Consider the following 10,510-nt stretch of genomic DNA (forward strand, 5'->3'; position numbering starts at 1 on the left):
CATTGGACGAGAAGGTAATGCTGACCGGAGCTAAAAGGTCAGATTGGTCATGAGACAAGCTCGTAACTGAATGGAAGGCACGGTAGACTCGCTGGTATACTCGATAACACGCTCATTGCACAGGCGTACTGTATTCAGCTACACAGCACTTCTGCCTCCGTTGGGGCGTTACCTAAATTGTCATCAGGGTAATAAAAAGCCTTAGCTCGCATCTGTGATGCGTTCGCCAGTGGTTCTATTCATCTGAAGCTGTCATCAGGTCGTGAGAGCCAGATTTTGCAAATTTTCAACGGGTCTTTGTTCCAACTCACTAGAACCACTGACATTTACTGGGAAATGCCCTAACACTTCGCTTGAACTGTTCCACTCTTAAACTACCTTCGAATGTGGGGACCCCTGGCATGTCGTAATCAGAGATGACAATATTGGTATTTGCCTCTGGGCTGTGGATTGGAGCGATAGAAGCAGATCCTTAAGAATACTTTGAAGTGCTGGGTGATGGTAAATCACTCTCCGGAAGTAAGCGGCATCGGAGCTGATAGAGACTGAAATGTCACCTTCAAAGAAAACAGAACACTGCAGTTTAGTGGAGTTCAGAATTATGCTTTTCTATATAAGTTGGTTCTAATATTTAAGGGTACGGTAAGGCTGCTCAGTGTCAACCGCGGCAATAATCACGCGGAACACAAAAAGTCACGCAATGTCTTTTTAACACCTCCTTAATTAAGGTGATGGCCCCTCGTTTTGCGTTGCGCAATCCTACTGCGCATTATTTCTTGCGTTATTGGCGCGCGCATTAGCTCGCAGCACTAGCTCGCGCACATTGAATAAAATGGCGGGTTTTCACGCCACGCTTAATCTGTCTAGAAATAGCTATTAGGGAGTTTTCGCAAAAGAAGACGGCTACGGCTACGGCAACGCCACAAAGCAAGAATATGAATTGGGTTGAAAAAGGGGAAAATGCTCGTGCGGCACGTGTAACACGAATTTCCGTGAATTTCTCTGCCGTTAAAACCTCACAAAACAACAACGTGAAATCACCTAAATTTTAGGTTTTGACGAAAACGTAAGCATATAACAATGAAAAGGTCATTTTCAGTTTTGGGACTTAAAAACCGTTCGTACCCATCCAGTTACAGGATAGTTCGCCTGTATTGTACAATGTGAACAAGCCGGATTAATAGTGAAATACGGGCGATAGCGACCTAAGTTATATTGTGGACTAATTGTTTTCGTTTGCTGTAGCTGTCGTCTTTGCTAAAACTCCCTATTTTATCCTGATCAAGCCACGGTGACCCCCCTTTTTAATGATGTTATGTACTCGCAATAGATACACGGAAAACGTATTTTAAGGAGAAAAAAAAGTTGGTAGTAGAATTTTGTAGTATTTATGTATAAATGACGTGAAAACTAGTCTTTGTTACAGCCAGCGCTCACTCTCGAAATAACTTCTCGGGGAAGGATACCCGAAATGGAGTGCGCGGCGGAAATCGAGCCTACGTGAACTGCATTTGGAGCCAGACCACTGGGTGTGAGTTGATGATGTAGCGCCCCCCCCCCGTCCAATTTGCTTAAATTTCTTTGCAAGATCGAGCAATTGGAAACTGTTTTATTGAAAGACAAGACCGGACAAAACATGTATTGCAAGTGTTCAGTAATATTTAGTTGCTTTTGCGATATAACAATCATTTTTCCGGTTGATCAAGTTTCGAACGCTTCTCGCGTAATTTAGTAAAAAACACGTGTAGAATTAAGGAAATGCAGCACGAAAATACGCACGGTAACCCTATCTTTTTACTGGCATTTTTTGAATGTCCGGTGCATGAATATCAATTGATGCCAAAATTTGACGAAAATCTGGATAGTACGTCATTTGCAAAGAAATTACTTTGATGTCCTGATAACCACACTAAATCGTATGATTTTCGCAGAGCATTAGTTAAAATAATTTGCTTCGTTCTCGTCCAGATGAAAGCAGGCACTTGAATTCGTGTCAAAAATGTGGCGATAGGTTGGAAATGGTTGCGCTCTGGAACCAGTTCAAAACAAAAAAAAAAACCTACAACACAAATTGAAACAAATATCGTAATCCGTTACTGATGCATGTTCCCGGAATTCAGGAAACCCCTTCAAGGTCTCTTGTTCGATTGCGCTCCAAAGCGATTTTGGCCACAGTTTCGTTTCCTTGTGTGACTTGGGGATGGAACTTGACCCGAAAATAAAAGTTGTTGATGGCATTACTTCAAGCTTTTAAAACCAGAGGCATAATCTCGAGCCAAGACATGAAAAATAGTATCATCACATCGGTGTTTTCCGCATTAACACCAGGTCTGGATAATTTCTTCCTTAGACACCTTCTTGGGCCTCTTACAAGCTCTAGAGAGTCTTGTTAACCGGGACCTTCAGGACAAACCTGGAAGAAAACAAGCACTTTTCCCAAGCCGATCGTCCTGTCGATCATTCCAGATATTTTCAGCCGCCGCATGGGAAAGACAGTGTTACGACCGTCGTTGTCTTGCACAAAAATGATATTGGGATCACATCTCCGTTAAGGATGCCTAGGATCGGCTCAAAAGCTTTCATCCTGTTCTTGATAGGTCCCAGAGTAGATGCCAATTGCAATCCACGAGACTTCAAAGTACCCGTGCGGTAAATGTACTGAACGGCTGCATGAAGCGCTGATCGCCGTTCGGATTCAAAGCCGCGCGCATCAAAGTTGTCTCGCAGCAGCGATATTACAAGCCCCGCTTTGCCAAACGCAGACGCCAAATATATCAGCGGGAATCTAAGCTCGGTCCAGAGGATCTGGCATCCTCACCGTTGGGATCCCAGTTTTGATAAGAATTGGATGCATTCCCTTCAAGCAGGTCCGGGAGCTCGTTCTGATTTTGGCGAGCTGTCAAGGCAAAGCACGGTAATTAAATCGTGGTGCTAGATCTTGCAGTTCCTGTAGCAGAATGGAAGTGTGGTATTTTTTGCGCTACCATGCTATTGACGAACATAGAAATCGAAGGCCGTGGTGCGATCAGCACCAAATTTGGGATTGATGCCAATTAGTCAGGGCTAAAATGATGGTTAGCTTTCATGACGTCATAAGTTTACAAGGGGTTCATTAACAGCCTCTAATCTTAGGCATCCTGTGCATAGTGCTGAACTTAATCCCCTGCCCCATCTTGAATTACGTCATATGTGCATGCGCATCTTGGTTTTTGATACGTCATATGCGCAAAATGACGACTGCGCAACTCGTATTTGTTTGTATGGAGTCAATTTTCCCCAATCTCGAACCCCGCGCTCTTCTCTTGACTGAGGGGGAGAAGAGCTCTGGGGAACCCTGAAAGAAGTGTCTTCGCATTGGTTTTCGTGAAGAGAACAATCAAAATGCGTCTCTAATTGGTGCATTTTTTCCATGTTAGCACGAGGACGGGGGGGGAGGAGCAGGCCGCGTTTTACGGTTTCCAATAGCCAATTTTGGCTAACACGAACCCTACAATCGCGCATGTTCTGCTAGAATAGAGTTTCCCAGAGCACTTGTGTTGATCCAAGGCTCTGGTGACGAGAAATGCAATTGTCCCCAACACGAGATTGGCAAGGGACATTTTTCAGTAATAACTTCTACAGAACCAATTTCAACTAACGATTCCAGATATTTGGCTGACGGTTCACCTATACACCCTCTTCCATTCCAAACTTTTCAGTTTAGCAAAGCTTCCAAAAGCCTCATAACTTGCAGCATCGACGTTTCGTTACATTAATGTGCAATCGTCTTCATAGCATATCGGCTCATCTTGTGATTTTAACCTCTTAAGTTCTCTCGGACAAACGCGATTTACTACCTAGCAAGTACATGAAAAATCTCAACAAAGGTTTAAGTTAATGGCAGAGGTTGAAGCATCATTAGTTTTACAATATTTTAAGCATATTTTCACGATCGCTTTATTGCGATGCTGAGAAACTAAGTAGGAAATTGAAAAGTGAAAACTAAATTTAAGTGTAGCAAACAACCTCGTCCGTCGGCAGTCAATTTAAGTACCTTTTCACACGAGAAAATGCATCACGCGAAAACCCAATTTCTTCCCGATGTTGCTGGAAACACGAGGACCGTTTTAGCGGCTATTTCTAATAAGTTTGTAAAACCGACTATGTTAGCGGAGCCATATGTGGCGTTAGCTTTCCCGCGGTTGGCCCGCACGGGTTACGCATAAAATCAGTTTATCCAAACAATTTAATTAACTCGAATTAAGCTGGGCTGAAGTATCTACAGCAAAGTATTTTACTACCACAAGCTTTTCCGCCTTTGTTTATGGAATGTTAGGATCACATGTGTGTAAATTTTGCAAAGCTTTATTCGACCAGCCAATAGCTGTATTGGCACTCAAAGCTTAGGTGAACCTTGTTAGTTTTGTGAAAACAACAACATTCACTTAGTCGGATCATTCCGGTTCACGAACACAATTCTTCAATACATATTTCCCCATTAATCTGTCACGTAGTCTTGGTATCTCTTCGCGCAGAGGCAAATCGCGATGAAGTTCGACTCCCACTTAAACTGGTTTTTTCGAGGACACGAACTATTACGCATGCGCAACAAGGCGCGAACCGAAATAAAGAAAGATTAAAAGTCTTAAGTCCAAATAGGGAGTCTAAAAATAATTGTTTGTTCTTCAGTAAAAAAGACTCCGGATGTTTGTCTTTTGTTAACTAAATACTCGAGATTAACATAGTCCAACTCCAAGTTGCCGTGGATCACGCGAAGCTAAAGTCACTACATTTTACGTGAAACGTAATGCTAGATCTATCTATAGGGAAGATATCGCTGAAGCGTGGTGGAGGGTGGGGGGGGGGGGGGGGGTTTCAACTATTGGTACATTAATGGGCCTCATGGCCTGTCGGAAAAATAAGGGTCTTTTGTTCCTTTGGTTGGGCATATTGGAATAACAAAAGGGTAATGTCTGTAAACAGATATCTTCCCTATTGAAGCATCCAATTCCGCCACCGCGCAAGAGACGCGAGGGACCCACGCGAGGCCCCTTTTACAAGTAGTTCTATGCTTGCCACGTTGACGTTGCTGAATGACCGGCCGATGGAAAAAATTGTCTTGTCAGCGAATGTCTCAGAACTGTAAAATATCTACCTCAGTGGGCAGAAATATCAGTCTAAATGGTTACCATGCAAAATTGCCGTGCCTTATTGCGAACAATGTTCACAATTGAAAGGGACAGAGAATTGTTTTAACGCTTGTTAATTCTTTGCGTAACAAAAAGACGCTAAAAAATACAACAATATTGTCTTACTAAAAAACAAAAAGTATAAAGGGAAGCATAATATTGGACAGACCCATAAAAAATAATTTCTTGACTTCTTACGAACGAGAACGTACCATCAAAAAAAATGACTTGCTTCAACGATAATCATAATAATAATTTTTAAAAAAAAAACATTTGGACTCCAAAAATTCTCAGAAAAAAACGAATAATAATAATATAACTGTATACGGAAAATCTGAGGTAAGCATATTGACCAAAAGCAAAAGAAAAGTCTTTTTGCAACGAAAGTAACCAGCCAATTAATAAAATTATGGTAGGCTGATAGAGCAGTAATTTTATTCAAAATGCCAGCATTCTAAGAAGTGTCACACAGCTATATTTTAAAATATAATTCATAACGGCAAGCATAAAGATGAACTCGCCTTATTTAATTCCGATTTTTTTTCCAACGAACATGAACCAGGTATAAAATATATGTCATGGCTGAAACTCGAGCCAACAATTTCTTTTTAACTACAATAAAACTGATATAGCATGTTTTGCGCCAGCGACGCAAGCACAAAAGCGCAGACATAAGAGCGCCTAATTCACCTTGAAAACGGGGGTTGGGGCAAGCACAAAGCACGAGGATGCTTATGCTTGCATTTTCCTTGCGTCGTGTTTAAATGAAACGAAGGACAAGCACAAGGAAATTTGCTACGTCTGGCCAATTAAAGCGCTCGTTACAGATTCCCCGCGTCTGAGCATTTGAAAATGGCGGATGCCTTGGTTGCATTTGATGAATACTTATGGTCGACGTTCGTTTTCAATTAGCATGAGCATCTTATGCTTGTGCTTGTGCCTGTGCTTGCATCGCTAGTGAAAAACCAGCGCCTCAACGTGTACATAAAATTTTAGGTAAGTACAGTAATTACCACACACCCATGAAAATTATCCTTTCCAGCCCAACCGTGAAGAGGCTACCGTATCTATTATATCTAATGGCTGAAACTTAAGCCATGGAGTTGTTATATTTGGCTTGTGGAAAAACTGTATGCACAGCGTCCTAGGTCAGCATATTTACCCGGATCCAATAAAAAAAAACTTTTCAGGACACATGCTAATGACATCTATAAAACTGCGGGGATGACACGTTAACCAACAACTCTTAAAAGGCTTTAGACTCCCAGAAATTTCATCGTTTATCTGATAACTGTGTACACAAACTTCATGGTTGAAATTAAACCAACAAGTTTTAAAATAAGCAGTTGCCAGACTACCAGAAGTCATAAATTTTAACTGACATGCCTGAAATCTTTGGCAAGCCGCTGACATAAATTTCAAGAAATGAGCCAAACGAAACATTACAAAGAGCTCTTCCAGAGACCAACGGCAAATCTGAAGGGGAAGCACAGTTGAATAAGCCACTATTTAACAATTAGAACCGTAGCCCGCAAGAGCTCCGGGTCAATAGCCCATGAGTCGAAGCCGAATGGGCTATTGACCCGTGGCCCTTGAGGGGCGAAGGAGTCTAATTGTTTTAGTATCACCCAACTAGTCGGACAGGAAACAGCGCAATAATAAAAGTTAGGCAAATGCAAGTGAAAGAAATACTTCTATGGGAACAAAACGAAAGAAAGCGTCACGCTTTTCGCTACTCGAGGACTATTACTAATAGTTCATCTAGTAGCGTAGCCAGTTAAAATGCAGGATTTGCATGAGTCCACTAGTTGGGTGATACTAAATTTGACATAGTGATGCCTTACTTCATACTTACAAACTGGTGAAATAGTCATACTGCAGGAATTAGACACAGTAAAAAATTAATCTTTAATCAAGGTTCAGTCCACATGTATCGAGATATTTTTCAACCGCAACGTTTTCTCGGCAGATTCAAAAAATTCCGTGTCCACACGTAACTTAGTTAAATCGAATTTGCCCGTCGACACGTATCGGGATTTGTTATAGTATCCAGGACTCCGCTGTGGACTATTGTCAACAAAGCATGCTCCATCAGTCGTGCGAGTTGGCGACAAGAGAAAGCGATGGCATTTCGTTCAGTGAACAAGTTGGATATTTAGACATTAAAGACTGGATCTGAGTTTGTAACATTACTTTTGGATTTGAAAAATATCTGGATTCGACCATCCACGTGATTCCACATTCTTAAATGCGTATTCAAAAAACTTTCCCACTCTGGAGAGCAGATCTAAAAAGTTGCGGATTCGCATGCCGGATACGTGTGTACGGAAGGGAAATCTGCAAAGAAAAAGTTGCGGACTTCAACCATATCCGAATACATACCTACGTGGAAGGGGCGCCTAAGACAAATGTGTCATAAATGTCAAATGGTCATGAAGTATTACTTACTTTGACCTAAAGGGGTTTTTAACTGACGAAAAATCGCATCTTTCCTATCTAAGCCATTTTGAAACATAAAACAAGAAGTCTGTGTGAGAAGAAAAATGCTGTTTACTTTTTTCAAATATCTCTTTTCGTTCCAGAGATATTCGAGTTTTTAAAATATGCAAATTAGCCAAGTGATGAACCGTTTTTCATACACTCAACCAAATTTTGTTCAAATATGACAAAAAGGAAATATCTCGGCCAATTTGTATCAGAAATTTGTTTGCAGTAAGATTTTACTCATTGTGCTCCACAATATGAGCTTAACTGTTCTGTTACCATGGCATATTACTGGGTTCCAGACCTCCCACAGGTTTTCTGGCCACCTTTGGCATTTCATTTTGATATTTGATAACAAACACGTCATACGCATTATCCAGCACGCATATCAGATATGTTAGCTCGATTTTGTAGAATTGTTTAACATTTTTCAAGCTGCAAATCACTAACATATTGGAAATCACGTGGGTGGGGACTGGAACAAGAGTGAGTTGCCATGGGAACAGAATTTTTTATTGTCATAGGTGTTTCCTGTAGAACTAGGAGACTACCAAGTTTCAATAATCTACGCTGCAAAATTGGCCAAGGTAGCTCTATTTATATACTCAATATAATATTGGGGTGCGTGTCTGACATCATCAGTCATATCATTTGCATATTTTGCCCAATTTCAAACTTAAATATCTCCGGAACTAATGCAGGTATTTTCCAAACGGTAAATGGCGTTTTTGTTCTATCATGGAATTCTATGTGATACACTCAAAAAATCAAGGGGTAAAAATTTGATCATAGTACCACTTTAAAACAATAGCCCCACCACGGTTTTTGTACCGCCATCTTGGCGGGGGATACAAACAACTGCTAAATTTACAGCCAATGTATGGGATTTGGGCGACTTTGAACCGCTGTGGCGCCGTTAAAAGAAGACAGATTATCCAAACAGTTGCTACTACTTGACATAATGTATTGATATAATTTCGTCAACAGAAAAAATAAGGCCATTACAGGAAGGTATGACATCCGTAAATTCCAATAATAAATTATATCGTCTCGCGTTCCCTTTTTTTTTTGTTCCTAAAAAATATTTCGCGGTACCATTGCCGTGATGATTTTAGATGGGTTTGTAGGGAATCTTAAAAATTCGTTTATGATCCTTGTAGCATGAATCTGTTCTTTAGTTTTCATGACAATAATCTCAGTATAAATGCCTTTTAAAAGGCCACTATCACTGTGGAAATCTGTCCCTTTTCAGCGCAGGCGCTATACGGCGGTTCAAAAGTCGGCCAAAATTCCACACATTTACTGTAAATTTAGCTGTGTTTGACCCCAAACCAAGATGGAGCAAAAAAACCGTGGAGGGTCTATTAAGAGCAGCTGAGAGAAAAAATACCACCGAGTATTCTTTCTTAAGGATATTGTTCTTAGGACTATGTTCTGCGCATCTCGAGATACTCGGATTTCCTATGGGTGATGCTTCGTAATACCAGGGATACTTTTGCGCGCGTTCAAAATTATGCGGAGAAAGCAGAATTTAGCAAGTTCTCTTGGTATCCAAAAAGAAACTTGGAGGCAACCACGCATTTTTCAGAGCTAAGGAAGCTTCAATTTGGTAAAAAGCTTTACAAATATTACTTGTTGATTAATTTATCTTAGAAAAATTGCGTGGTTACCCCCAATTTTCTTTTTGGGTGTCAAGAACACTGTTTAAGATCTACTTTTCCCGCATATTCAGTAAACCCTGCAAAACATACTTTTGAATTAGTAGGCACCGTCCTAATTTGCTGTTTGTTACTGTTTCACTGTATTAGCATTTGACCCAACCAAAAAAAAATGTCATTCAAGCCGTTGGAATGTCCAGCACTGCATATTTTGTCTAGCCAAACTTTTCATTTAATGAAAGTTGGACAACGTTTTTCGTTAGATGGAACCAACGAGGACTTATGTAGCCGAGCAAAATAGCTTCAAAATTCAGCACAAAGGGCCATCTCACCTTAAATAATGGTGGGCAACATTGGGCAATGTTGTGGGTATGTTGAGCAGCCATAACATCCAAACCTTTGCCACTGACGTTTCCACTGTTAACTAAGGGCCTTACAAATCAGGCAATAACAGGGAGAAGGGATTTCACTCTAAGAGCACCTTTTTAACTTTCAACTTCACATCCAGTTGCTGTTGCATCTCCACACAGAGAGACACTTTTCTTTTCACCAGTTTTTCTTCATTAACCAACACCTAACTTTGTTTTCTCAAATCCTCAAGACACTTCTCATTTACACACAAGGGCTTTCTTCAACAATGCAAGTTCCTGTTCCAAGTCCTTGATTTGTGTTTTCGTCAAAGAAACAGCAACTTTCTTCCTCTAGCATCCGCTGCCCAACCTGTGAGAGCTAGTCTCTAACTTTTCTCAGATTATGGGAATACTTGGGACATGACAACCTCTTACAATATTTCTCTTTGCTTCAGGTTCCAGACCTAGACCTTCTGTTACAAACAAACTCCATGAAAAGAAAACTGTCCGCATCATTGACTTTTTCCAAGTCAATGCTTTGATTCAAAGGTACCACTGCCACGCAGGAGGCCTCAGACAGGCCTGGGGGCAATGAAGCTGAACCATATCTCTCTGGGAGTGAAAAGCACTTCGTGTGATCTGTGCAGTTGACATTTCCAGTAGATTCTTTTTCTTGTTTCTTAAGCATCATCAGTAATTTGGTGAATCACTAAATTCTCATTCCTGGTTGTAGGAGGAGCTGTCCCATATTCCCTGTGACAAAAACTGTTATGGCATCCTCTGAGCTCCTCATTACTTACATACAGTTCCCAATTTTTCTGGCGCCTCAGCACTACCAACACTAGAAAAA

At 40.9% G+C, this 10,510-nt stretch overlaps 1 pseudogene; it reads right to left on the minus strand.

Annotated features, from left to right (window-relative positions):
- Positions 1-378: 378 nt before the first annotated feature.
- Positions 379-2,988, minus strand: LOC137989966 (uncharacterized; annotated as a pseudogene).
- Between the last annotated feature and the right edge of the window lie 7,522 nt (positions 2,989-10,510).

Source organism: Montipora foliosa, unplaced genomic scaffold (genome assembly GCF_036669935.1).
Source record: "Montipora foliosa isolate CH-2021 unplaced genomic scaffold, ASM3666993v2 scaffold_482, whole genome shotgun sequence".
NCBI lineage: Eukaryota > Metazoa > Cnidaria > Anthozoa > Scleractinia > Acroporidae > Montipora > Montipora foliosa.